Source organism: Thalassophryne amazonica, chromosome 4, assembly GCF_902500255.1.
Source record: "Thalassophryne amazonica chromosome 4, fThaAma1.1, whole genome shotgun sequence".
Lineage (NCBI taxonomy): Eukaryota > Metazoa > Chordata > Actinopteri > Batrachoidiformes > Batrachoididae > Thalassophryne > Thalassophryne amazonica.
In genome coordinates, this window is record NC_047106.1 from 33,498,483 (window position 1) to 33,526,336 (window position 27,854).

The following is a 27,854-nucleotide window of genomic DNA, read 5'->3' on the forward strand; positions in this document are numbered from 1 at the left end:
GACATATCCTGATCAAAAATGACTCCAAGATTTCTCACAGTATTACTAGAGGTCAGGGTAATGCCATCCAGAGTAAGGATCTGGTTAGACACCATGTTTCTAAGATTTGTGGGGCCAAGTACAATAACTTCAGTTTTATCTGAGTTTAAAAGCAGGAAATTAGAGGTCATCCATGTCTTTATGTCTGTAAGACAATCCTGCAGTTTAGCTAATTGGTGTGTGTCCTCTGGCTTCATGGATAGATAAAGCTGGGTATCATCTGCGTAACAATGAAAATTTAAGCAATACCGTCTAATAATACTGCCTAAGGGAAGCATGTATAAAGTGAATAAAATTGGTCCTAGCACAGAACCTTGTGGAACTCCATAATTAACTTTAGTCTGTGAAGAAGATTCCCCATTTACATGAACAAATTGTAATCTATTAGACAAATATGATTCAAACCACTGCAGCGCAGTGCCTTTAATACCTATGGCATGCTCTAATCTCTAATAAAATTTTATGGTCAACAGTATCAAAAGCAGCACTGAGGTCTAACAGAACAAGCACAGAGATGAGTCCACTGTCCGAGGCCATAAGAAGATCATTTGTAACCTTCACTAATGCTGTTTCTGTACTATGATGAATTCTAAAACCTGACTGAAACTCTTCAAATAGACCATTCCTCTACAGATGATCAGTTAGCTGTTTTACAACTACCCTTTCAAGAATTTGAGAGAAAATTACTACTCAACACAGCTTTTAGCTGTCAGACATATTTAGCTGTAATGTGACTTAATACACACAAGTATGCAGTACAACAGTTATTAGAAGGACAAAAAGGAAAAAGGAAACCTATTCCCTTCAGATGTACTGTATATATAGAGGGAAGAGGTGATTTTAACTGTAAGAAAGTCAGCATGTGACTGAAGGAAATCAATTGCTCCATAAACCTTTTCAGAATATTAACATTTTTTTCATGCAGGTTCTGGAAGCTAAGTAAATGTGCTCTCACCATACAACAGTACACAGATTCTGCAGTGACTCAGCATCTAACGCTTCCTCAGAATTACATGGAGAAAGAAAGCTCTGGACACAGAACTGGTAAAGGCATTCATATAAAGAAAATATCTGTGTGCTTCTTCTGGCCGTCATCACCAGCTAAGTAGTAGTGTGTCAAAGACCACATTGTCTCCATGAATCTGTTTGTCCATTTCTTACTCTGGCAAAATGCCATTGCCATTCACAAGAATTTGTAATCTCTGTGTATATACACATCCTTCAACACCCTCCCCCTCTGAGTAGAAATTTATTTAGTGTGCAAAAAAAAAAAACAGGAAACGTCTGTACAGTAAATATAAATAAAATGGCAGCTGCCATGCGTGGTAAAAATCCAGAGAATCTCCTCAACATGATCCTTTAACCCTACCCCATACCCTGCCAAGAAGGCAGCTAAGAGACAAACTGATAAATAAGAGCATGCACATTTCACCAGTAAACACTTTACATTCCCTCAGAACACACACCACCTACTTGTTAATGTGTCCAGCTGAATGGTCACAATTGAAGCCTGTATCCTTCCACAATGTCTGATCCACCACTTCTTTTAGATCCTCTCCATAGTCAGCCACCCTGAAACATGAAGAAGAGCACTGTGCCAAAAACATAAAGGTACTGCAGGTGGGTTGATTCTGTTCAAAGACTAAACATAAAACAGCGCTTTTGTTTTCACTCCCATCTTTCGCGACTTGAAGTAAAAACATCCAAGATTCCTAAGGACATGATTTCACATATTTGTCAATCTCTTTTTTTGGGGGGAGGGGGGGGGCAGAAAAGTGCTGAGAAGAGACTTCATCCCAGCACTTTCTTTAAAATAAGAAGTAGTCCTTGTGGCATAAGTTTCTATGATAAACTGCAAGTGACTTTCTTATAACGGGTATGGTGAAAAAAAAAAAAAAAAAGCACTCACCCTCAGAAGGAGCAATGTCTGTCCAAGCTACTACCACAGATATTTTGTTTGTGATATTGTGTGATCTATCAGAAGACTGCAGACAGCCAGAGAGGAAGAAAGGGTAAAAAAAAAAAAAAAAAGAAGCCAGGTTTCTCCTTCTGAGAGGATGACACATTTTGCTCCATCTAACTCCTTGCATGAAAAAGCATAGCAGTGATGACTGTTCCTTTTCTGAAGAGAGATTTTCAGATTGAAGCACTTTCAACAGGTGCACGCACACACATAAAACTAGCAGCTTTTTCCCCCCTCTAGGCATACACATGTGCCCATGTTCTCATTTACAGCAAATAAAAATGCCACAGTATATGCACACAGATGGCTAGTGACCATTTCATCTTTGCCAAGATAATCTCTCAACCCAGCAAGTGTGGTATGTAAAGAGTCTAGTTAAACAGCATGATATTTGCAGAGTTGTGCCTTGAACTAGTCACAATAAAAAGAGCATAGTTGATCTTGGGGAAAAACCTATTAGGAGAATAGGCCACATGCGGCAGTTGTGCAGATGGTATGTAGTTGTGAAACTGGTTGGAAATTATGGCTGAGGTGGCTTATGGCTGTAAAAAGAACACTGTTCACATACTGTGGTAGACATTTTAAAGTCAACACACCAACTGGACAATCCTTAAACTGTGGCATTGTGTGATAAACCTGCATATTTTAGAGTGTCCTTTTATTGTGACCAGTCAAAGGCACATGTGTGCAATAACCACTGTTTAACCAGCATCCTGATATGACACACCAACGAGGTGGATATGCTATCTTGGCAAATGTTAAGCGGTCACACAGATTTGAGCAAATTGATGACCAGAATTCAAGAGGAATAAACCTTGTATGTACAGAAGAAATCTTGGATCATTTACGTCAATGTATGAAAATGGAAATAAAACAAAAATGTTGCATTGATATCAGACTGCACGTCTACCAATCCTAGTTATTGTGTCTGTTTCAGAAGAATGTGACCTTTAAAACACCTTACTGTGGGTTGCTGGTAGAATTATTCAGAGATAACCTGATCTGGCTGTTAGACATTTCATAAATTTATTAGATCATTTATTAAGCAAAAGACGTCTGTTTCTATCATTTCAAAAGTCAGTTCAGTATTTTCTGTTTTAAGTTACCACAGACATAAAAGCTTAAGCTTTTGAATGTTTTTTTTCCCCCAGGGGTGGGGAACTATTTTACCTCTGCAAGGAAGTTGTGTTTTCATTAACATTTGTGATTTGAAGTGTTCAGAAAATTCACTTCTACTAAACAAAACAAGCATAAAATAAGATGCTCTGAGAAGGTAATTAGTTGTAGCCCTAATGACACCAAACATACTTCCCACTCTCCAGATTTTGAAACGTTACAGCATGAACATGGCTGGAAACCTTATATGACCTAAATAATATGGTTTACTGGGCCCAGAAATTAAACATCTCATTAGATTAGCCACCTCTACTTCATTTGTGATATGAATAAAAACATAAATGTATATCTACTGCTACAACAGCCATTTAAAAGAACCCTATTCCATTATACTACAAGTGTTTGCTGAACAGATACAAAGGCTGCAAAGCAGCATATAAAACTTATGTTGAATTTACAACACCTAATTACTAGAACTTTCACAAGACCTCTCTCACTTGCTTAATCCTGCAATGCAGTTAAAGGAAAATTAAGACTCCCCTGGATTAATAATGTGAGGTACATCAGTAAAGAAAAGATCCTGTTAACTGTGCACTCCCAACCCTCTGGTGGCAGATGCAACAGTAAAATGAGACTAGTAAATTACAAGGGCTGAAATACAGCATTTGCAGAAAATCAATTTAGATTTGCTGAACACTGCAATATGAACGACAATTTTAAACTACAGACCTATCAGTGTGTCAAACATGTACTCAAGCTGCAACAAATGATTACAGTGGATCCAAGAAGTATTCACAGCGCTTCCCTTTTTCCACATTTTATGTTACAGGCTTATTCCAATTCATTTTTTTCTCAGCATTCTATACACAACACCCCATAATAACGATGTGAAAAGTTTTAAGATTTTGCAAATTTCTAAAAAAAAAAAAAAAAAAATTAGAAGAAATCACATGCACATAAGTATTTACAGCCTTTGCCTGAAGTTGAAAATTGAGTTCAGGTGCATCCTGTTTCCACTAACCACCTTTGAGATGTGTCTATAGCTTAACTGGAGTCCACCTGGGGTAAAATTCAGTTGATTGGACGTGATCTGGAAAGACATACACCTGTCTACATACAAGGTCCCACAGTTGACAGTGCATGTCAGAGCACAAACCAAGCATGAAGTTAAAGATAGTCTGATAGGACTGTTGAGACAAAAAAATCTGGGGAAGGGTACAGAAGCATTTCTGCTGCTTTGAAGGTTCCAATGAGCACAGTGACCCCCAACATCCATAAAGGGAAGATGTTTGACTCTTCCAAGAGCTGGCCACCCATCTAAACAGTGATCGGGAGAGAAGGACCTTAGAGAGGTGACCAAGAACACGATGGACCCTGTCAGAGCTCCAGCATTCCTTTGTGGAGAGACGAGAACCTTCCAGCAGGACAACCATGAAAAATGACAGACTACTCAGGATTGAGGGAAAGATGAATGCAGTAATGTACAGGAACATCCTGGATGAAAACCTGCTCCAGAGTGCTCTTGACCTCAGACTGGGGCAACTGTTCATCTTTCAGCAGGACAATGACCCTAAGCACACAGACAATTATCAAAGGAGTGGCTTCAGGACAACTCAGAGTGTCCTTGAGTGGCCCAGCCAGAGCCCAGACCTGAATTCAACTGAACAATTGCTGGAGAGATATGAAAATGGCTGTGCACTGATGCTCCCCATCCAACCTGAAGGATATTTAGAGGTGGTGGAAAGAGGAATGAACAAAACTGCCCAAAAATGGGTGCACCAAGCTTGTGGCATCATATTCAACAAGTCTTAAGACTAATTGCTGTCAAAGGTGCATCAAAGTATTGAGCAAAGGGTGTGAATACTTACATCCATGTGATTTTATTTTTTTATTTTTAATAAATTTGCAAAAATTTCATGTTGTCATATTGGGGTGTTGAGTAGAATTTTGAGGGAGGTGATGATCTAGTGATTAAGTGTTGTGCTCGAGACCAGAGGATCCTTGGTTCAAACCCTCGCCAGACTGGAAAAATCACTAAGGGCCCTTGGGCAAGGTCCTTAATCCCCAAGTTGCTCCCGGTGTGTAGAGAGCACCCTGCATGGCAGCACCCTGACATCAGTGTGTGAGCGCGTTTGTGTGAATGAGTGAATGTGAAGCATAATTGTAAAGCGCTTTGAGTGTCTGATGCAGATGGAAAAGTGCTATATAAATGCAGCCCACTTACCATTTAGGAATTTAGGCACCGTACTTTCATTATCAATTATTTGAGCAAATCACCCAATTAACTGATTGGCTATTTGGTCCCTAAAATGTAATAAAATTATGAGACAGAAGAAAAAAAAAAAAAAAAATCAGTGTTTTCTAGAGCTCCAAATAATGCCTTCAAATGTCTTGATATGTCCACAACCTAGAGATAATCAGTTTACTGCCAGATAAAAGTACATAATAGTAAAATAAACCATAGTGCTCACACCATCAAAACCTTACAGTTCATGATAGCATATTGAAATGCAGATCACACAATTACTTTTCCAAGTCAACTCATTGATTAGAAGCAGTTAAAGATAACCAGCATACTCTGCACCAATTAAATATAGTATCTGTTCAATTTTCTCATTTACAAAGCACTTTGAATGACCATAGTGTATGAAATGTGACAAACAATTCAGCCTTCTCAGTCAAACTGATGCCAACCTATCACAGATTCCTGACAACGTCAAGCTAAGTGATACTAACATATAAAGAATGCAATGGTATGAATATTTGAATAAGCTGAAAGATGGAACATATAATTAAGGGGTGTCACCAGGGTTGAACGGTACATTCCAATTAGAGCCCTGTGTGGGACTATATTATTCTTCCCGCTGATATTCTGACCATTCCTGCCTGCACCTGCAACGTGTGTTTTACAGTCCCGCCCGCTCCCACAGTGGGTATGTCCAGTCCCGCCCACCCCCGCGAAACACTGAGTGCACAAAAACAGATGCATTCATTTTGTGTATTCTTCCATCTCGCTGGAGAAAACACGTCATTTAAGCTATTAATAAAGAAATTCATGTTTGTTTTGTTGAGTCCCTGGCCTGTATGTCTTGACGCACTGATGAGGAATAGCGTTGCTATTTGGTTGTTTACAGTTTAAAAACAGTTTCATGTGGCAGTTCAGTTACTGCAGAGCATCCAGTAACTCGGTGTGCTGTGATAGAGAAAGAGAGCGAGCGAGCTAGAGACAGGCTCACTGCGCACCGTTGTCTGTTCATTCCTGTAATGTCCTCTGTTAAATTATTTCCCGCAGTGTTTATTTTTAGCCACCCCCACTCAGCCGCAAAGAGGTTCTGACCGCCCCACTCCCGCATATTTGTGTTTGGTTCTGCGTGACCCAATCCTAATGCAGCCCTCTAATTCCAATTTTAAATGAATTACACAAATTTGGCCCATTCTTCATCTGAAAGGGCTTCAACAGCTGCTAAAGATGTCCCCTACAAATGCTGTCGTTGCTGGATTTAGTTTCCTTGTATTGCGGAAGCATTTTTACAAGAATCTAATCGAGGTCTGCAACAGTGTGAAATAGATGGAAGAAAAATGCAAACTAAATACAGTAAAACCTGCTTAAACTGTCATTGTATAAACTGGATATTCACACTCATCGGACAACAGTAAAAGTCCCAATGCTTTTGTATGGTTTTCCATGTAATAAACACCATAACGGATTTTGTACAACAGATTTTCACTCACATCAGATAAAACGTCCTGTCCCATCACAATGCATTTCCACTGAAAACCCCTTGCATGAAACGGACAGCGCAGTCTGAACGTGCCCAGTAACAGAGGTACGAAATGAAGTTCAGCCCCCGAGACTCGCTGATTTGAGAAAAGTGGGCACCGTATTTGCTTGATTAAAAACCCGGCCGTTTATTTTTCAAACCGTGCTCAGACCTGGCACCTAAAAGAGGCAGGGCATAATTCAAGGTCGGCGATTATTAACAAAATGCTACTTGCTGCCTTCACTATAATATGTTGTTAAGGTTCACACACATCTCTGGGTGTGGCAAACCAAACCGCTTCAGGTCAGAGCCCTCTGCCTGGCTGACAATCATCCCTGCAGCCTGACGTGCACTTGCTAAATGACAGACCACAAGGGCTGTATTCTGTCACTTACATTTTCACTCCTTCCTCTCCCATCATATTTTAAAAGTTTTTGCAGTGCGTCCGCCGATTATATGTCGATCATAATTCAAATACATTTGGCAGTAAAGTCAGCAAATATGGCCAACATTACAATAAGGAATCAGAAAAAGCTGCTCAAATAACCTGCAACTCAGTGGAAAATTGTACATATGATGTCACTGGTTTGGAGGTTGACTGCATAAAGAAGTGGAGCTTGTTGAGGGACAGATTAATCCGGACAAAGCCTCTGCTCCTGCTATAAATGGCATAAACACGCAATGGAGAACTTTAAAGGGTCACGCGCACGTCAACGTCATTGGCACGGAGTTACAGAAGTATACGAGGTCTATTAGACAATAAACTGACCCTTTTATTTTTTTTTTTAACTATATGGATTTGAATGACGTGCGATTCCACCAATCATGCTTGAACCCTCGTGCGCATGCACAAGTTTTTTCACGCGTCGGTGACGTCATTTCCCTGTGGGCAGGCCTTGAGTGAGATGTGGTCCCGCCCTCTTGGCTGAATTCCTTTGTTTCACACGCTGCTCGAGACGGCGCGCGTTGCTTTATCAAACTTTTTTCTGGACCTGTGAGGAATATCTGAGTGGATACTATTCGAGAAATTAAGCTGGTTTTCGGTGAAAAGTTTAACGGCTGATGAGAGATTATGGGGTGTTTCTGTCGGTGTAAGGACTTCCCACAGAGCGGGACGTCCTGCAGCGCTTCCAGGCGCCGTCGTCGGCCTGTTTCGACCTGAAAACATCCTAATTTAAGGCTCAATTCACCCAGGACGTCGTGAGAGAACAGAGAAGATTCAGAAGAGGCCGGCATGGGGACTTTATGCGGACATTCCACTGTTTAACGACATTTTTTAATGAAAGACGTGCGCGCAAATTCGCCGAGTCGTCACGGAAATGACTCGGCGAATCTGTGTGCGCCGCGACAGGAAAAACACCTCCGTGTTGAAAACCATTTGTAAAATTCAGGCGGCTTTTGATGGCTTTCAACAAGTGAGTAACTGAGAAATTGTTTAACAGCTTGGGCATGTTCCAACTTGCCCATTAAGGTTTCCAACGGAGGTGTTTTTCCTGTCGCGACCCCCCGCGGTCGGGTCCGACCCGACATGCGACTCTGCCCGCACGTTCTTTCATTACAAAATGTCCGTTAACAATGGAATGTCCAAATAAACTCCTCATGCCGACTTCTTCTGAAAGTTCTGTTCTCTGACGACTTCCTGGGTCAACAGAGCTTGAAATGTGGAAGTTTTCAACTTGAAACGGTAAGCTGCCACCTCGAAGCGCAGATGGCCGTCAGGCGCCGTGGGCCACCCTTACGGCGACACTACGAGACCAAAATCTCTCAGCCGTTAATTTTTACCGAAAACCAGCTGAATTTATCGAATGGTGTCCACTCAGTTGTGCCTTAGAGTTTTGAAAAAATTTTGATCAAACAAAGCAGCAGTCTCTGAGCCATTCCTAAACAATGAAAAAAACGACGAGAGGGTGGGCGACTCCTCACTCAAAGACTGCCCACAGGCGAATGACGTAACCGACAGGCGTGAAAAAAACTCTCGCATGCCCACCAGGGTTCAAGCATGTCTGATGTAATCACACGTGATTCAAATCCATATGGTTTTTGAAAAAAATAAGGTCGGATACTTTTCTAATAGACCTCGTAAATCAGGCTTTAGGGTTTTATGTTACCAATTCACAGCAGACTTGTATGTAATGGATTTCGATTATAACGTACAAAATTTGCTGGTCCATCTGAATCCATTATATGTCCATTTTACTGTAGTGCCAAAAATGCACACTAGTGATGTGGCTGTTGCAATGAGATGAAAAAAAAGTCTAAATATTTTTCCAATGCACAAACGGAAAGCATCCAATGTTTGTACTACACCTAAAACGAATGATGTCATTTGAAGTTTGATCGACACAAAGCAGAGGGGGCAGAGTAGATCCTGTGTTTGACTTAGACGTTCGCTCTAGCTGGTAGGTGAAACAAACCAAGACCTGCTGAAAAGCTGTGGCAGCACAGTGGTTCGCACTGTTGCCTCACAGCAAGAAGGTCATGGGATCGATTCCCACCTGTGGCCTTTCTGTGTGGAGTTTGCATGGGTTTCCTCCCACATTTAATTACATGGTTAAGTGAATTGGAAACTTTACAATTGCCCAGGTTTCCTTTGCAAAAAAAAGAGACCTCTATCTTAATGGGACTAACCCTGGTTACATAAAGGTTAAATTAAGTCCTACTGCTTTCCTGAATGCAGGAGAGTGAGAGAAGGGGGAGGGGGGTGTGAAGAAAAACAAACACACACACCACAAACTTCAACAACCGCTAAAGTTGTCCCCATATACACTGTAGCGACTGGATTTAGCTTCCTGGCATAATGGAAGGATTTTATGAAAAGCTAATGAAGCTGTGCAGTAGAACAAAATGGATAGTGCAAAAATTCATGGTAGTGATGTTACAAAGGGATGTGGTGATCCAGTGGTTATGCACTGGGCTTAACAGAGGATTCTCAGTTCAAACCCCAGACAATCACTAAGGGCCCTTGGGTAAAGCTCTTAATCCCAGAGTTGCTCCCAGTGTGTAGTGAGCTCCTTGCATGTCAGCAGCCTGACATCAGTGTGTGAGCATATGAATGGGTGAATGTGAGGCATCACTGTAAAGTGCTTTGAGCTTCTGATTCAGATGGGAACACGCTACATAAATGCAGTCCATTTATCATCATTTCCTCCACCGTCCTCTTTTCACACAGATCTCTTGGGCAATTTACTTGGGTCTCTTCTCTTGACCTCGTTTTCCTTCTGTGATCCATTTTCTTCTTTAATATCAAGCTCATTTCCCCAGTCTCTCCTTATCCCACTCCACTGTGTCTTTAGATTGGTCAGGTCAGCAAGGCCAAGCCACATTCCAAGGATTCCTGCTACATATGGTCCGCATTCCAGTCCTGCAGCCGAGAGGCCCACCACACCTCACCACTAGTCTTGCACCAGCCCAAAGCCGAGCAGACGACAGTACAGGCAAGCCAAAATTAATACAGCTCTAATTTAGTTCTGCGTATGCCAGCATTATAACCATTTGAGTCCAAGATCTGGAGCCAAACTCAAGCCTGTTCTTTGTCTCCATTTTCCTACTGATGCTGTACACAAGTTTCTTTTTTCAACTGTCACCTCAGGCTACTGTGCTTGCTCTGACTGTACGAGTAAATACTACAAAAAGCAAATAGTGCCCATTCTCTAACTGGGTCATTTGGAGTAGAGTTAAAAATGAAGTATACCAGCTTACATGGTGGCCAACGTCACAGGACTGTAGAAATAGAAACTTGCTAGATGTAGTAAAATGCAGACCCATCTCTGATTGGCAGTGCTTTAACCAACATACTGTAGACGGTTCAGTTAATCACTGGACACTCACTGGTCTATGATCATCTTCCTGTGACAGAGACAAAACTTACATTCAGACCAAAAAACCTTTTTGACCAATCACAACAGTGGGTATCGCAAACATTTTGCAATTTCTGTCAGTCTGAAAGCAGGAGTTGTGACTATCAAACTGCTGTCCATTTTGTAGCACTGTAACCCAAAGTCTTTGAAAATGCCCTTTCTGCTTGGACCATCATTGTTCCAAGTAGCAAACATATGCCCCCACTCATCCTATAAATCTTTGCTTTTAGTTAGACAAGCAATATGATGTGCTTAATGAGAGAAAAGTCAAAGCACAGGATTGTCTAAGGTCAAGACCTAGCCAGACATAATACTCAGATCTGTGAATGAGATGAAAGTGAGCCAACATTCTCTGTAAATGTATGGACAAATTTAGGTGGAGCACAAATAACTGCAGTTTTGTTTTGTTTCTATTAAATGAGAATTTTACTCTTTATTTTACCTCGTCTTTTATTTGTTTTATTGCCTGTTGTAATTTTATTGCCATTATTCTTAATTTACTTACAATTGGGGCAAATTGCTGCCAATTTTTTTAATTATGTACAGCACTTTGGTCAACTGCTGTCATTTTAAACATGCTTTAGAAATGAAGGTTGAGTTGAGAATGACAAGACTGGATGGCTGACAAGAAAAACAACATTAATGCATTCTGTAGAATGGATCATTTGGCCACATTCTGGCGCTTGAATGAGATGTACAGTTGAATATCATTTGCACCGCAATGGTATGAATACTCAAAGACAAGTGGAAAAATGTACTTCAGACCACTTTCATGAACTTTCTAGGATTAAAATGTGCATACGTAGACATTAAAAAATGTTTGATGAAAAACTCGTTACCTTTAAGAACCAGTCAATCAAGTTTCATGCTTCTTACAGATAATCAAATCAATTTTATTTATATAGCGCCAAATCACAACAAACAGTTGCCCCAAGGTGCCTTATATTGTAAGGCAAGGCCATACAATAATTATGGAAAAACCCCCAACAGTCAAAACGACCCCCTGTGAGCAAGCACTTGGCAACAGTGGGAAGGAAAAACTCCCTTTTAACAGGAAGAAACCTCCAGCAGAACCAGGCTCAGGGAGGGGCAGTCTTCTGCTGGGACTGGTTGGGGCTGAGGGAGAGAACCAGGAAAAAGACATGCTGTGGAGGGGAGCAGAGATCAATCACTAATGATTAAATGCAGAGTGGTGTATACAGAGCAAAAAGAGAAAGAAACACTCAGTGCATCATGGGAACCCCCCAGCAGTCTAAGTCTATAGCAGCATAACTAAGGGATGGTTCAGGATCACCTGATCCAGCCCTAACTATAAGCTTTAGCAAAAAGGAAAGTTTTAAGCCTAATCTTAAAAGTAGAGAGGGTGTCTGTCTCCCTGATCTGAATTGGGAGCTGGTTCCAGAGGAGAGGAGCCTGAAAGCTGAAGGCTCTGCCTCCCATTCTACTCTTACAAACCCTAGGAACTACAAGTAAGCCTGCAGTCTGAGAGCGAAGCGCTCTATTGGGGTGATATGGTACTATGAGGTCCCTAAGATAAGATGGACCTGATTATTCAAAACCTTATAAGTAAGAAGAAGAATTTTAAATTCTATTCTAGAATTAACAGGAAGCCAATGAAGAGAGGCCAATATGGGTGAGATATGCTCTCTCCTTCTAGTCCCTGTTAGCACTCTAGCTGCAGCATTTTGAATTAACTGAAGGCTTTTCAGGGAACTTTTAGGACAACCTGATAATAATGAATTACAATAGTCCAGCCTAGAGGAAATAAATGCATGAATTAGTTTTTCAGCATCACTCTGAGACAAGACCTTTCTAATTTTAGAGATATTGCGCAAATGCAAAAAAGCAGTCCTACATATTTGTTTAATATGCGCATTGAATGACATATCCTGATCAAAAATGACTCCAAGATTTCTCACAGTATTACTAGAGGTCAGGGTAATGCCACCCAGAGTAAGGATCTGGTTAGACACCATGTTTCTAAGATTTGTGGGGCCAAGTGCAATAACTTCAGTTTTATCTGAGTTTAAAAGCAGGAAATTAGAGGTCATCCATGTCTTTATGTCTGTAAGACAATCCTGCAGTTTAGCTAATTGGTGTGTGTCCTCTGGCTTCATGGATAGATAAAGCTGGGTATCATCTGCGTAACAATAAAAATTTAAGCAATGCCGTCTAATAATACTGCCTAAGGGAAACATGTATAAAGTGAATAAAATTGGTCCTAGCACAGAACCTTGTGGAACTCCATAATTAACCTTAGTCTGTGAAGAAGATTCCCCATTTACATGAACAAATTGTAATCTATTAGATAAATATGATTCAAACCACCGCAGCGCAGTGCCTTTAATACCTATGGCATGCTCTAATCTCTAATAAAATTTTATGGTCAACAGTATCAAAAGCAGCACTGAGGTCTAACAGAACAAGCACAGAGATGAGTCCACTGTCTGAGGCCATAAGAAGATCATTTGTAACCTTCACTAATGCTGTTTCTGTACTATGATGAATTCTAAAACCTGACTGAAACTCTTCAAATAGACCATTCCTCTGCAGATGATCAGTTAGCTGTTTTACAACTACCCTTTCAAGAATTTTTGAGAGAAAAGGAAGGTTGGAGATTGGCCTATAATTAGCTAAGATAGCTGGGTCAAGTGATGGCTTTTTAAGTAATGGTTTAATTACTGCCACCTTAAAAGCCTGTGGTACATAGCCAACTAATAAAGATAGATTGATCATATTTAAGATCGAAGCATTAATTAATGGTAGGGCTTCCTTGAGCAGCCTGGTAGGAATGGGGTCTAATAGACATGTTGATGGTTTGGAGGAAGTAACTAATGAAAATAACTCAGACAGAACAATCAGAGAAAGAGTCTAACCAAATACCGGCATCACTGAAAGCAGCCAAAGATAACGATACGTCTTTGGGATGGTTATGAGTCATTTTTTCTCTAATAGTTAAAATTTTATTAGCAAAGAAAGTCATGAAGTCATTACTAGTTAAAGTTAAAGGAATACTCGGCTCAATAGAGCTCTGACTCTGTCAGCCTGGCTACAGTGCTGAAAAGAAACCTGGGGTTGTTATTTTCTTCAATTAGTGATGAGTAGTAAGATGTCCTAGCTTTACGGAGTGCTTTTTTATAGAGCAACAGACTTTCCAGGCTAAGTGAAGATCTAAATTAGTGAGACGCCATTTCCTCTCCAACTTACAGGTTATCTGCTTTAAGCTGCGAGTTTGTGAGTTATACCACGGAGTCAGGCACTTCTGATTTAAAGCTCTTTTTCAGAGGAGCTACAGCATCCAAAGTTGTCTTCAATGAGGATGTAAAACTACTGAAGAGATACTCTATCTCACTTACAGAGTTTAGGTAGCTACTCTGCACTGTGTTGGTATATGGCATTAGGGAACATAAAGAAGGAAACATATCCTTAAACCTAGTTACAGCGCTTTCTGAAAGACTTCTAGTGTAATGAAACTTATTCCCCACTGCTGGGTAGTCCATCAGAGTAAATGTAAATGTTATTAAGAAATGATCAGACAGAAGGGAGTTTTCAGGGAATACTGTTAAGTCTTCAATTTCCATACCATAAGTCAGAACAAGATCTAAGATATGATTAAAGTGGTGGGTGGACTCATTTACATTTTGAGCAAAGCCAATTGAGTCTAATAATAGATTAAATGCAGTGTTGAGGCTGTCATTCTCAGCATCTGTGTGGATGTTAAAATCGCCCACTATAATTATCTTATCTGAGCTAAGCACTAAGTCAGACAAAAGTTCTGAAAATTCACAGAGAAACTCACAGTAACGACCAGGAGGACGATAGATAACAACAAATAAAACTGGTTTTTGGGACTTCCAATTTGGATGGGCAAGACTAAGAGTCAAGCTTTCAAATGAATTAAAGCTCTGTCTGGGTTTTTGATTAATTAATAAGCTGGAATGGAAGATTGCTGCTAATCCTCCGCCTCGGCCCGTGCTACGAGCGTTCTGGCAGTTAGTGTGACTCAGGGGTGTTGACTCAGTTAAACTAACAATCATCCTGCTGTAACCAGGTTTCTGTAAGGCAGAATAAATCAATATGTTGATCAATTATTATATCATTTACTAACAGGGACTTAGAAGAGAGAGACCTAATGTTTAATAGACCACACTTAACTGTTTTAGTCTGTGGTACAGTTGAAGGTGCTATATTATTTTTTCTTTTGAATTTTATGCTTAAATAGATTTTTGCTGGTTATTGGTAGTCTGGGAGCAGGCACCGTCTCTACGGGGATGGGGTAATGAGGGGATGGCAGGGGGAGAGAAGCTGCAGAGAGGTGTGTAAGACTACAACTCTGCTTCCTGGTCCCAACCCTGGATAGTCACGGTTTGGAGGATTTAAGAAAATTGGCCAGATTTCTAGAAATGAGAGCTGCTCCATCCAAAGTGGGATGGATGCCGTCTCTCCTAACAAGACCAGGTTTTCCCCAGAAGCTTTGCCAATTATCTATGAAGCCCACCTCATTTTTTGGACACCACTCAGACAGCCAGCAATTCAAGGAGAACATGCGGCTAAACATGTCACTCCCGGTCCGATTGGGGAGGGGCCCAGAGAAAACTACAATTAATACCCCAATTATGTTTTGATTTTACTGATTTTATTCAGAGATATTTTAAAACATTAGAAAAAAAACGTTTCTTTACCATTCATTTTTATCATTGAAGATCAAAAGTCTGGGTGTGGGACAAGCACAAAACGGCAATATTTGCATATAATGATACTGAAAAAAGGTGAAAAAGTCATCAGACTACTAGAACAAATTTCTTAACACTTTCATTGTAAAGATAACTATAAAAGTGTGAAATTTCCCCTTTTTTCTGTTTTTCCATACAATATGATCAAAGGACATAAGTGCCCATAGTCTAAGAATCACCCACAAACAAGCAGACTCAATCACAAAACAATGCTCTATTCACCCACAGTTATAACAACTATATTAAGCTAAACTAAATTTGCTAAAAGCCTCTGCTAAGGTGTCTGGGTGTGCCCATAGAAATGTGCAACCTCACTGCAGCTACCACATTTCTACCGCAGCTCCTCCCTGCTTTTGATTTTCCATCAAAAACTGCCACTGCTCAAGCCGGCTTGCTACGACAATTCACATGATGGACTGTCATACTCATGCTTCAATTAGCAGAGGAGGAGTGATTCATTAAAACAACACCATTTTAATATTACATGCTGTTGAGTAGTGTTAGCAACACAGCTGAAGCAAAACAGCTCCACAATTTTCTACAAGTTTTCTGATGAGGCAAGTACCAGGCCCTTTGGCCACAATCCTTCTCAATTTGCAAGTCTACCAGTATACACATCTGCATATAATGAGGGACTTGGACAAAAACGCTGACATTTTCATGTGAAAACACAAATCAGTCCTTAACAACTGCCTGCAGAATACTGTGCAAAATAAAGCAAAACTGCTGCAACACGTGTACAGAAACCCTGCTTCCGTCAAACAAGCCCTTTCTGTGTGCGTTCATGATAGAGGAGTGGCGCAATGGGCATCACTGTCTGACAGCTAATTTGGGGCTCTCAAACCTGCCCCCCCTCCCTCCCGGTCATATTGTATTTGGCCCACTTGCCTATATGGGTCTCAGTTTGATTCAGATGATCTCTAGCAATGTCACAACACAAATCTGATCTTTTCAAAGTAGCAGGAATGGCAAATCAAAAGGTCCCCCACCCCTCACCGGTTTCAACGTAGTTTGCTTTAATACACATTTCTATCAGGTGCCCTGGTGTATAAATAGCAGCTGCCCCCCCCCCAAAAAAATACATGAAAAAAAAAACCTTGCAATTTCTACTCCACAAAATACAGTAAACCTGCAGTATGTGATATCACTGTTCAATTTTGTGATAATGATATCTGTGATAAGTGAACAAATATTTAGCGACAACCAGACATGGGGTCAAATACTTTGCATAGTATTTAAATACAAATACTTTAGATTTTCGAATTCCAAATACAAATTACTTTGTACTTTTTCAAATACAAATACTTTCTATGAACTATAAACAACAAATTAACACAAACTGATAAACCGGTGACAATTTATTGTGAAAATAGCATGACCAAATACTATTGATAAGTAAAGGATTGAATGTTTTATCACAAATTCACTATTATAATATTACAGGCAATAATCAAACTATCACAATATATATTTTGTTTCCATCAATATTGCATCCTTTTGTATCCACCATATCACAAAACAATAATAAAATGTCATATCTGGTGTGTCTCAACACGGTGTCACAGAGATTCCCAAGTTTGAAAAGTATTTGAAAAAGTATGTGTAAAAGTATTTGGAAATACTTGGGATCGGCGATGTATTTGAAATACAAATACTTTGAATTCAAAATCAGAAAATACGAATACTCCAAAAAATGTATTTAAGTATTTTCAAATACAAATACTTTTGTATTTGGCCCCATGTCTGGAGACAACAACAATGATGTGGTCTGATGTGCAATTTGTACGCGACTGCTGTGAGAACAGTAATATGAAATCTCTTCAGGTCACTTTAAAACTATAATGTTAACAGTCATTGAATGCCTAAATCTGTAACAGGTTGATGGAAACACCGGTGCCATCAAAAACACACACACACACACACCTCAAATAAGATCCTCTCCAAAGGCTTGATAGGTGATGTCATATTTTGCTGCCAACAAAGGCCAATCCTTCTTCATAATGTTTAGGGTTGTGGAATCACTGCCTGAAAAGTCTGGACAGTTTCCAACTTAGACTTCTTAATAAAGTAGAAAAATGGGATTCATACTGGAATGCACACAGCCCCGCCTTGTCTCCATTGCCTGGATGTTAGATGTCATGTAAAGGTGATCTAAATACAAAGTTAATAGTTAACAGAGCAGATTTATCTATTGAAGGTCCCTGTAGAAATTGAGTTTTCTTTGGGGTGGGGGGGGGGCAACACAGCATGAAGAACAGCTGGAAATGGGAAATGAATGATGCACAGGGAGAGCAGATCCGTGTTGCAGTACAAAGGGTGGGGCCTGCAGGAATTTTCTGTGTGCATCTATGATAAAGGAGTGGTGCAATGAACGTCACTGTTTGATGGCTGTATTAATCACAGCCACATAGAGATAAGTTTGCTGGATAACCACTGACACACACACACCAATGAGCCAAGACAAACATTCAGACAGGATGGCAAGAGAAAAGGATGACCAAGAGGTGGAACAGAACACAATCAACAGTACAATACTCTGCACAGCACGTAACAGAAGAGTAGCTGTAATTGTAAATAAAAGGATGCCATTTCACAAAACACTTCTGAACCAATTATTTCATCAAGTCCACAGTATGCATGCACCCTTAAACCAGAGGAGTGCAGATACTGAGGCTGCACATTTACTTCCCATTTCATGCAAAATCTTTTTAGTTCTCCCCAAAATAATAATTTAATCTCTTCTTCCCATTGCTAGTCCTTCAGAAATGATTCTGAGGCATAAACAAGGCTCAATACATTTATGAAGCTAGTGCTGATTCAAACAAAATCACTAGTGTGGCTAATTCTAACAGCCATGGATGTGAGCATTTCAAATGGTGGCATGCTGATGATCTGGATCTGTCCAGTGGCCCCGACTGAGCGGCCTGCAGCGTCATGTATAATTCAATATTCACAGCATGTGAGAGAATAATTACACTAGACTGGAAACTCTAAAGGATGATATAAAAAAACCAAAAAAAAAAACAAAAGTGTAAGCTGAAGTGAACAACTGTTTCCAGAGCATCTCCAGTGAAAAAGTACCTTTTCTTTGAGGCGTGCTGGAGGAAAACAGATGGACGGGACAAAAAGTTTGTCATTTAACCAAAAAAAAAATGTTTTCAGTACTGCAGAAAGTAAGCAGTGAGTAGACCAATTAGGCTAACAGACCACTGACAGGAAATGAGGAATTTTTCCTATGCTGGGTGTCTGATTTAAAACACTGCCACATAGGAGGGTAGGCTGAAAAGTTCTAAGGCTGACTATGATGCAGTTGTCGAATTGAACAAATTCAGGGTTACAACCCCTGGCAAAAATTATGGAATCACCGGCCTCGGAGGATGTTCATTCAGTTGTTTAAATTTGTAGAAAAAAAGCAGATCACCGACATGACACAAAACTAAAGTCATTTCAAATGGAAACTTTCTGGCTTTAAGAAACACTATAAGAAATCAGGAAAAAAAATTTGTGGCAGTCAGTAACGGTTACTTTTTTAGACCAAGCAGAGGGAAAAAAAATATGGAATCACTCAATTCTGAGGAAAAAATTATGGAATCATGAAAAACAAAAGAACGCTCCAACACATCACTAGTATTTTGTTGCACCACCTCTGGCTTTTATAACAGCTTGCAGTCTCTGAGGCATGGACTTAATGAGTGACAAACAGTACTCTTCATCAATCTGGCTCCAACTTTCTCTGATTGCTGTTTCCAGATCAGCTTTGCAGGTTGGAGCCTTGTCATGGACCATTTTCTTCAACTTCCACCAAAGATTTTCAATTGGATTAAGATCCGGACTATTTGCAGGCCATGACATTGACCCTATGTGTTTTTTTGCAAGGAATGTTTTCACAGTTTTTGCTCTATGGCAAGATGCATTATCGTCTTGAAAAATTATATCATCCCCAAACATCCTTTCAATTGATGGGATAAGAAAAGTGTCCAAAATATCAACGTAAACTTGTGCATTTATTGATGATGTAATGACAGCCATCTCCGCAGTGCCTTTACCCGACATGCAGCACCATATCATCATCAATGACTGTGGAAATTTACATGTTCTCTTCAGGCAGTCATCTTTATAAATCTCATTGGAACGGCACCAAACAAAAGTTCCAGCATCATCACCTTGCCCAATGCAGATTCGAGATTCATCACTGAATATGACTTTCATCCAGTCATCCACAGTCCACGATTGCTTTTCCTTAGCCCATTGTAACCTTGGTTTTTTTTCTGTTTAGGTGTTAATGATGGCTTTCATTTAACTTTTCTGTATGTAAATCCCATTTCCTTTAGGCGGTTTCTTACAGTTCGGTCACAGACGTTGACTCCAGTTTCCTCCCATTCCTATTTTTGAGACATATTGCTTTAAGTTTTCTGCCTTGACGCTTTGATGTCTTCCTTGGTCTACCAGTATGTTTGCCTTTAACAGCCTTCCCATGTTTGTATTTGGTCTAGAGTTTAGACACAGCTGACTGAACAACCAACATCTTTTGCAACATTGCGTGATGATTTACCCTCTTTTAAAGAGTTTGATAATCCTCTCCCTTGTTTCAATTGACATCTCTCGTGTTGGAGCCATGATTCATGTCAGTCCACTTGGTGCAACAGCTCTCCAAGGTGTGATCACTCCTTTTTAGTGCAGACTAACGAGCATATCTGATTTGATGCAGGTGTTCGTTTTAGGGATGAAAATTTACAGGGTGATTCCATAATTTATTCCTCAGAATTGAGTGAGTCCATATTTTTTTCCCTCTGCTTGGTCTAAAAAAGTAACCGTTACTGACTGCCACAATTTTTTTTCCTGATTTCTTATAGTGTTTCTTAAAGCCAGAAAGTTGCCATTTGAAATGACTTTAGTTTTGTGTCATGTCTGTGATCTGCTTTTTTTTCCACAAAATTAAACAACTGAATGAACATCCTCCAAGGCCGATTATTCCATAATTTTTGCCAGGGGTTGTATTTTTCTACATAGTCTCCCTGTAACTCCACACACTTCTTCCAGCGGTGCTTGAGTGCTTCGATTCCCTTGGCATCTACCAGTTCGAATCCACACTCGTGGATAGTGGCCATGGCCACTGTTGACTTGTGAGCTGGGGCATTGTCTTGATGGAACAGCACCCCTTTTGTCAGCTTTCCTGGTCGCTTCTTTTTGATAGCCTCGCGTAACTGTCTCAGTAGGTCAGAATATCCATGACCTTCCCCGCAGACGAAACGGCCTTGGCCTTCTTTGGAGGTGGTGACCTTGGGTATTTCCACTGCATTGATTGTTTTTTTTTGTCTCTGGTTCAAAGTGGTGAACCCAACACTCATCCTGGGTAAGAAAACATTCCACGTAATTGGCTGGATCCTCTTCAAATTGCGCCCAGTTTGCCTTCGACATGACTAGCGTGGTGCGTTTCTGATCAGGCATCAGAAGACGTGGCACCCACCAAGCTGACACCTTTGACATTCCAAGTTCTTCATGCAGAATGTGTTCAATTCCTCACGGGATATTCCACAGCATCTGCTAGCTGATTAATTTCGATCGTCTGTCATTCATCACCATTCATGAACACGGTCAATGTTTTCTGGGTTGTGGCTGTTGCAGGCCGCCCAGACCTTGGGTTGTCTTCAAGGCTCTCTCTGCCCCTCTTAAATTCAGCTGGCACTTCTGCAATGTAGATATGGAGGGAGCATCATCCCCTAAGTAGCAATCATATCCGCATGAATGTCCCTTGGGCTTTAACCCCTTCTTATGCAGGTACTTAATCACACCGCAATGCCAGATTTTGTCCTTTTTGCCGTTTCCCTCTACCATGAACTTTTCAATCTTTGGCTATGAACCACAAACTACCTCACAACCTGGAAGAAAATAACACAGTCATCAGAAGAGTTGAACTTAATGCATGCCAAGTTTTATTGAAATGGCATTTATCCTTCTTGGAGAGCCTTAGACCTTTTCAGCCTACCCTCGTACACAGACATGCATTGTTGTGCCGTTAGGCCGAGCCACTATAGTCAAGTACTCTAGTATTAGCAGCAAACTGAATATATGATTTAGAAGCCCAGCCCAAAGTAGTTTTTGCAGAGTCTGGGAGGGTGGGAAAGACACACACACACACACACACACACACACACACACACACACACACACACACACACACACACACACACACACACACACACACACACACACACACACACACACACACCCCAACCTGGAAATATTCAATTTTTTTCCCCCCTGTCAGTCAACACCAATTTCTTAAATGCAGTCAAATTAAATACAAGACATCTTTTCAATTAGGAGCCTTTCTCACCCCCCCCCCCCCCCACACACACACTGTGTGTGCGCCTTTACAACTGCTTTAGATGGGTTGGTGTAGAACTATTTAAATTCAGTTAAAACCAACAAAATTACCTGTAATGCTGCATTTTAAAACATTTTACAGTTTTTGTGTGGCCGATTAAAACCACAGAAAAATCAAATTGTGATATCTGACAAACCAGTTTCAAACATGTTTTACGCATTTTAAAATTTCATTGATTAATCACCTCTACTCCAATAAAGATTATTATCCAGCAGGACTGGCCATGGCTGGAGTCATGAATTTCAGACTACAAGGTCTGAGCAGTCGCTTGGGTAATTGGATGCAAGTAGGTAGTCCGAGCCGAAATAAAGTATAACAAAAATTAACAACTTTCTTCAATGTAGTTTTTGCTTTGAAACTGGAGCTTTAATAAAATGTCACATTTTAACTAGCTACCCTCCTCAAACCTGAAACTGTTAAAGTGAGACTGCATAGGCAAAAGGTTCAAGGGTGCTGAACACTAAAATTGTGTAATTAGCTACCCTTTACAGGTAAGTGAGAATCTGACTGAGGAGCACAAACATGCCAAAACTGATTTTTCATATCATGTTTGGGCAACTATGTGACATCTCTGCAACACAATAACTCAGGTCTTAGCTTTTCCAAGGTTTTAAGGTGGCAGTAATTAAACCATTACTTAAAAAGCCATCACTTGACCCAGCTATCTTAGCTAATTATAGGCCAATCTCCAACCTTCCTTTTCTCTCAAAAATTCTTGAAAGGGTAGTTGTAAAACAGCTAACTGATCATCTCAATCAATCATTTTTTTTTATATAGCGCCAAATCACAACAAACAGTTGCCCCAAGGCGCTTTATACTGTAAGGCAAGGCCATACAATAATTATGTAAAACCCCAACGGTCAAAACGACCCCCCTGTGAGCAAGCACTTGGCTACAGTGGGAAGGAAAAACTCCCTTTTAACAGGAAGAAACCTCCAGCAGAACCAGGCTCAGGGAGGGGCAGTCTTCTGCTGGGACTGGTTGGGGCTGAGGGAGAGAACCAGGAAAAAGACATGCTGTGGAGGGGAGCAGAGATCGATCACTAATGATTAAATGCAGAGTGGTGCATACAGAGCAAAAAGAGAAAGAAACAGTGCATCATGGGAACCCCCCAGCAGTCTACGTCTATAGCAGCATAACTAAGGGATGGTTCAGGGTCACCTGATCCAGCCCTAACTATAAGCTTTAGCAAAAAGGAAAGTTTTATTTGAAGAGTTTCAGTCAGGCTTTAGAATTCATCATAGTACAGAAACAGCATTAGTGAAGGTTACAAATGATCTTCTTATGGCCTCGGACAGTGGACTCATCTCTGTGCTTGTTCTGTTAGACCTCAGTGCTGCTTTTGATACTGTTGACCATAAAATTTTATTACAGAGATTAGAGCATGCCATAGGTATTAAAGGCACTGCGCTGCGGTGGTTTGAATCATATTGTCTAATAGATTACAATTTGTTCATGTAAATGGGGATCTTCTTCACAGACTAAGTTTAATATGGAAGTTCCACAGAGGTTCTGTGCTAGGACCAATTTTATTCACTTTATACAGGCTTCCTTAGGCAGTATTATTAGACGGTATGCTTAAATTCTTCATGTTACGCAGATGATACCCAGCTTTATCTATCCATGAGCCAGAGGACACACACCAATCAGCTAAACTGCAAGACATGGATGACCTCTAATTTCCTGCTTTTAAACTCAGATAAAACTGAAGTTATGTACTTGGTCCCACAAATCTTAGAACATGGTGTCTAACCAGATCCTTACTCTGGATGGCATTACCCTGCCTCTAGTATATACTGTGAGAAATCTTGGAGTCATTTTTGATCAGGATATGTCATTCAAAGCGCATATTAAACAAATATGTAAGACTGCTTTTTTGCATTTACGCAATAGCTCTAAAATTAGAAAGGTCTTGTCTCAGAGTGATGCTGAAAAACTAATTCATGCATTTATTTCCTCTAGGCTGGACTATTGTAATTCATTATTATCAGGTTGTCCTAAAAGTTCCCTAAAAAGCCTTCAGTTAATTCAAAATGCTGCAGCTAGAGTACTAGCGGGGACTAGAAGGAGAGAGCATATCTCACCCATATTGGCCTCTCTTCATTGGCTTCCTGTTAATTCTAGAATAGAATTTAAAATTCTTCTTCTCACTTATAAGGTTTTGAATAATCAGGTCCCATCTTATCTTAGGGACCTCGTAGTACCATATCACCCAATAGAGCGCTTCGCTCTCAGACTGCAGGCTTACTTTGTAGTTCCTAGGTTTGTAAGAGTAGAATGGGAGGCAGGAGCCTTCAGCTTTCAGGCTCCTCTCCTGTGGAACCAGCTCCCAATTCAGATCAGGGAGACAGACACCCTCTCTACTTTAAGATTAGGCTTAAAACTTTCCTTTTTGCTAAAGCTTATAGTTAGGGCTGGATCAGGTGACCCTGAACCATCCCTTAGTTATGCTGCTATAGACGTAGACTGCTGGGGGGTTCCCATGATGCACTGTTTCTTTCTCTTTTTGCTCTGTATGCACCACTCTGCATTTAATCATTAGTGATCGATCTCTGCTCCCCTCCACAGCATGTCTTTTTCCTGGTTCTCTCCCTCAGCCCCAACCAGTCCCAGCAGAAGACTGCCCCTCCCTGAGCCTGGTTCTGCTGGAGGTTTCTTCCTGTTAAAGGGAGTTTTTTCCTTCCCACTGTAGCCAAGTGCTTGCTCACAGGGGGTCGTTTTGACCGTTGGGGTTTTATATAATTATTGTATGGCCTTGCCTTACAATATAGAGCGCCTTGGGGCAACTGTTTGTTGTGATTTGGAGCTATATAAAAAAAAATTGATTGAAATTGATTTATCCATTTCCTGTTCACGGTGATACTCCAGGCTGGAAATTAACATCCGTTAGTTTGCGTGCACACAGACATGAACACCTGTTCCTATGCAATGTTATGCCACAGTTCTTTGTCATTACATAGCACTTTTTGCTGTTTTATGAAGACATTTATTTGTATTTATTTATTTGAAGTGAGCATGAACTGCAAACTGCATTTCATCTGGAGCCTGGCATGAGGAAAAGCTCAAAATAGTAACACCATCATGAACGCTCATTTAAAGAAAGCTTTAAGTGTGACCTGACTGTTTTATATGCATGTGAAAAGTAATCAAGGCCTGTGAGGAAGTTTCCACCTCCCATTTTTTTTTTTTTTTTTTAAATGAAAAGGCAATTTAATGGTGTGTTTCTCATTTCAAGTATAAAGAAAATTTGTAGTCCTAAATCATGATTATTATTCTGTGTATAAACTGCAGGGCCTCTCAAACTAGTTAAAAAAAAAAAACCCACACACAACATTTTATAATCCAGAAAACACATTTAATCTTACATGCATATGGATCTAAGGCGTTTTCATTCCTTCAACTATCTTCTGTTTTCCCACAAAGACGTTACGGCATCCGTCTTTTTCAAACAATGTATTCTCTGACTAATATAATATGGTTAATGCTTTTTTTTATTAATCATGGATATTATGCATTCTAACCAACAGGTACTTCTGTCAGTAACAACAATAATCATTATTATAAATATTATTTCACATTTTAAAACAATATCAGTCTCATCTAGCGATGCATTTTAGGTAGGGCTGCCACGATTAGTCGACTAGTCAAGATTACACTGACTATCAAAATCATTGGCGACTAATTTAATAAATTGACATTTTTTTAAAGCTTTGTTTTCTATCAAAACTGCTGCTGTATCTTCCGCTGCCTTTTTGTCCTTGATGCACATGTGCAGTCATGGTCATCCGGGTCTGCCGTGATGTCACTGGAAAAGTTATTCTCAAACAATATCATGGCTAGCTGGCAATGAAGTTCAAAAGTTTGGGAATATTTTAACCAAATTAAGAGAAAAACATGCAATGAAAATCTCAGAACGTGCCTTCCACAGCAGTACAACAGCGATGCAGGCTACCTGAGAAGGAAACATGTTGTGGTTGATTCTGATGAAGCAAGACAGTCATCTCGGTAAGCTAATTGGCTAGTTAGCTGCTAACATTAACGTTTATAGCGAGCTACTGACTTAGCTGAAAATGTTAACATTAACAATGAGTATTTCATTAGCCTTAGCACACATACGGGCTTGCTTTTACCATTTTGCTGTAACGTTATAACAGTGATGTCATGTTTGAATAGGAAATGTGATAATGCTAACACTTTATAATGCAAGTTACAGTGCAAAATTTTGTTTCTCTTCAATGGAGGACTTTGCTACCAAGTAAACATTCAATGAACTATCACCTTAATTGTGTATTTTTAGTTAGCACATACCTTAAATGCTTCAAGCTAACAATGGTTATATAAGAGCACCTGCATGCTGGTGCAACAAGCCACAATTACGCATTATCCAATTAGTCGACTAAAATAATCGTTGACTAGTCGATTATCCAACTAATCGTTTGTGGCAGCCCCACAAATGATTTTTAGACCTAAATTCTGAGCTTGACCTATACTTTATGGACAGCCCTCGTAGATCGGCCCACCTTTTGCATCTGCGCATGCGTCATTTCGGACCACAGCAGCACGTCTGAGACAGAGTCTCTTCACCCAAAGCAATCAAATGGATTAATGGGATTATTAACCATCAGATGATGAAGGTAAAACCTCAAAGCATTCTAAACTCAGTTTCAAGCACAAACTAGGCCATTTTAAACAGAAACTCAGCAAAATTACGTAATACATCGAAATGTCTGACGCGCAGTGAATGCATCAGCTAGCAGCTTGTTTAGCTGTTCCTTTTATGATGAAATAATGCTGAATTTATGTGGAAATGATCGTTGTATAAAAGCTTCAGATATCTGTCGCTGAGATAGATGATGATTAGAGTGAAGTTTGAAGCAGAAACGAGGTGATAATCAGTGAACCTCGCGATGACCTTGTCATCAGGGTGAACCAATTTTTAAGGGGACCATTCGGCCGGTGACACCGGGTCTCCTGCATGACAGGCAGGGATGCTGACCATTATACTAAGGAGGAGTTAGTAAGGGGCACAGAACATCAATTACGGCGGCTGCCATACACATTGGCTTTCTGGCTGTCATGACTGTCTCCAAATTTGAAGTCGTTAACGTTACGGCCTGTATGTTCAAATTGTTTTGTCAGAAGTAAATGTATAACTTCTGAGAAGTCATAAAAAGTGTAATTAATATGGCCATCTAAAACTGCAGCAGGTACTAAAAAAAAAAATTAATATATCTCAGCATGACAGACTTTTACAGCCAGACTCTCCACCTGCTTTTCAGGCATATTTTGCTGCCAGCAAAGACCTGCTTCTAAAGTTGTCTACGTTAAAGATTAGATTTAAAGGGTTTGGAACCAAAGCCTGAGAAGTCCTGGACAGTCTCCCACTTCTTAAGACTTTTTAAATGAAGTAGTCAAACAGACTTCATAATGGAATGCGCACAGCTGTGCCTTACCTCCAAAGGCCTGGACGTTGACCTGAAGTAAAGTTGATTTAAATACAGTGTTGATACGGCGGATCGATCTTCTTAAGGTTCCTACAGATTGTGAAGGGGAGAAACAGTATGAAGAGCAGCTGGAAAGAGGAAATGAACGAGGCGGGGAGAGAGAGAGGAGGGTTTGAGCACATCCATGTTGCGCTGCAAAGGGTGGGGCCTGGAGGAATTCACCGCTTTTCTTTCTACTTCTGTCTTATAAAAAAACAACAACAAAAAAAACACCGTTAGCTTGCACGCACGATTATGACCGAGCAACTCTTCCACATTTCACTTCTGTGACAAGTCCTGTAGTTTAGATCTTATCCGGTTTTAACGCCCGGGCGGTTTTAATGTGACACTGTCGCCACATCCCAGAATGATGTGTCATTATGACACAGCCTAATTTCCAGAGACATTTTTTTTTTTTTTTTTTTTTTTAAATGTAGACTCAAACATTAGCTCGCAGTTATAAATTTATACAGCTAAATAAAACTGGCGAACGTGGCATTTAAACGTCTCCTCA

General features: G+C 40.2%; 2 long non-coding RNA genes across 2 annotated transcripts in view; one reads left to right on the forward strand and one right to left on the reverse strand.

Annotated features, from left to right (window-relative positions):
- LOC117509628 overlaps positions 1 to 27,395 on the reverse strand; it is a 35,672-nt gene extending 8,277 nt beyond the window's left edge. Inside the window, exons 1-2 of the long non-coding RNA XR_004560454.1 lie at positions 27,311 to 27,395; positions 1,513 to 1,653 (exon numbers count right to left, since the gene is read on the reverse strand). This is a non-coding gene — a long non-coding RNA (uncharacterized LOC117509628). The remainder of the gene's footprint in view (positions 1 to 1,512; positions 1,654 to 27,310) is intronic.
- Positions 1,593 to 27,540, forward strand: LOC117509629. The gene is made up of 3 exons (XR_004560455.1): positions 1,593 to 1,633; positions 25,633 to 25,637; positions 27,319 to 27,540. It is a non-coding gene; the product is annotated as an uncharacterized LOC117509629 (long non-coding RNA).
- The last annotated feature ends 314 nt before the right edge of the window (positions 27,541 to 27,854 follow it).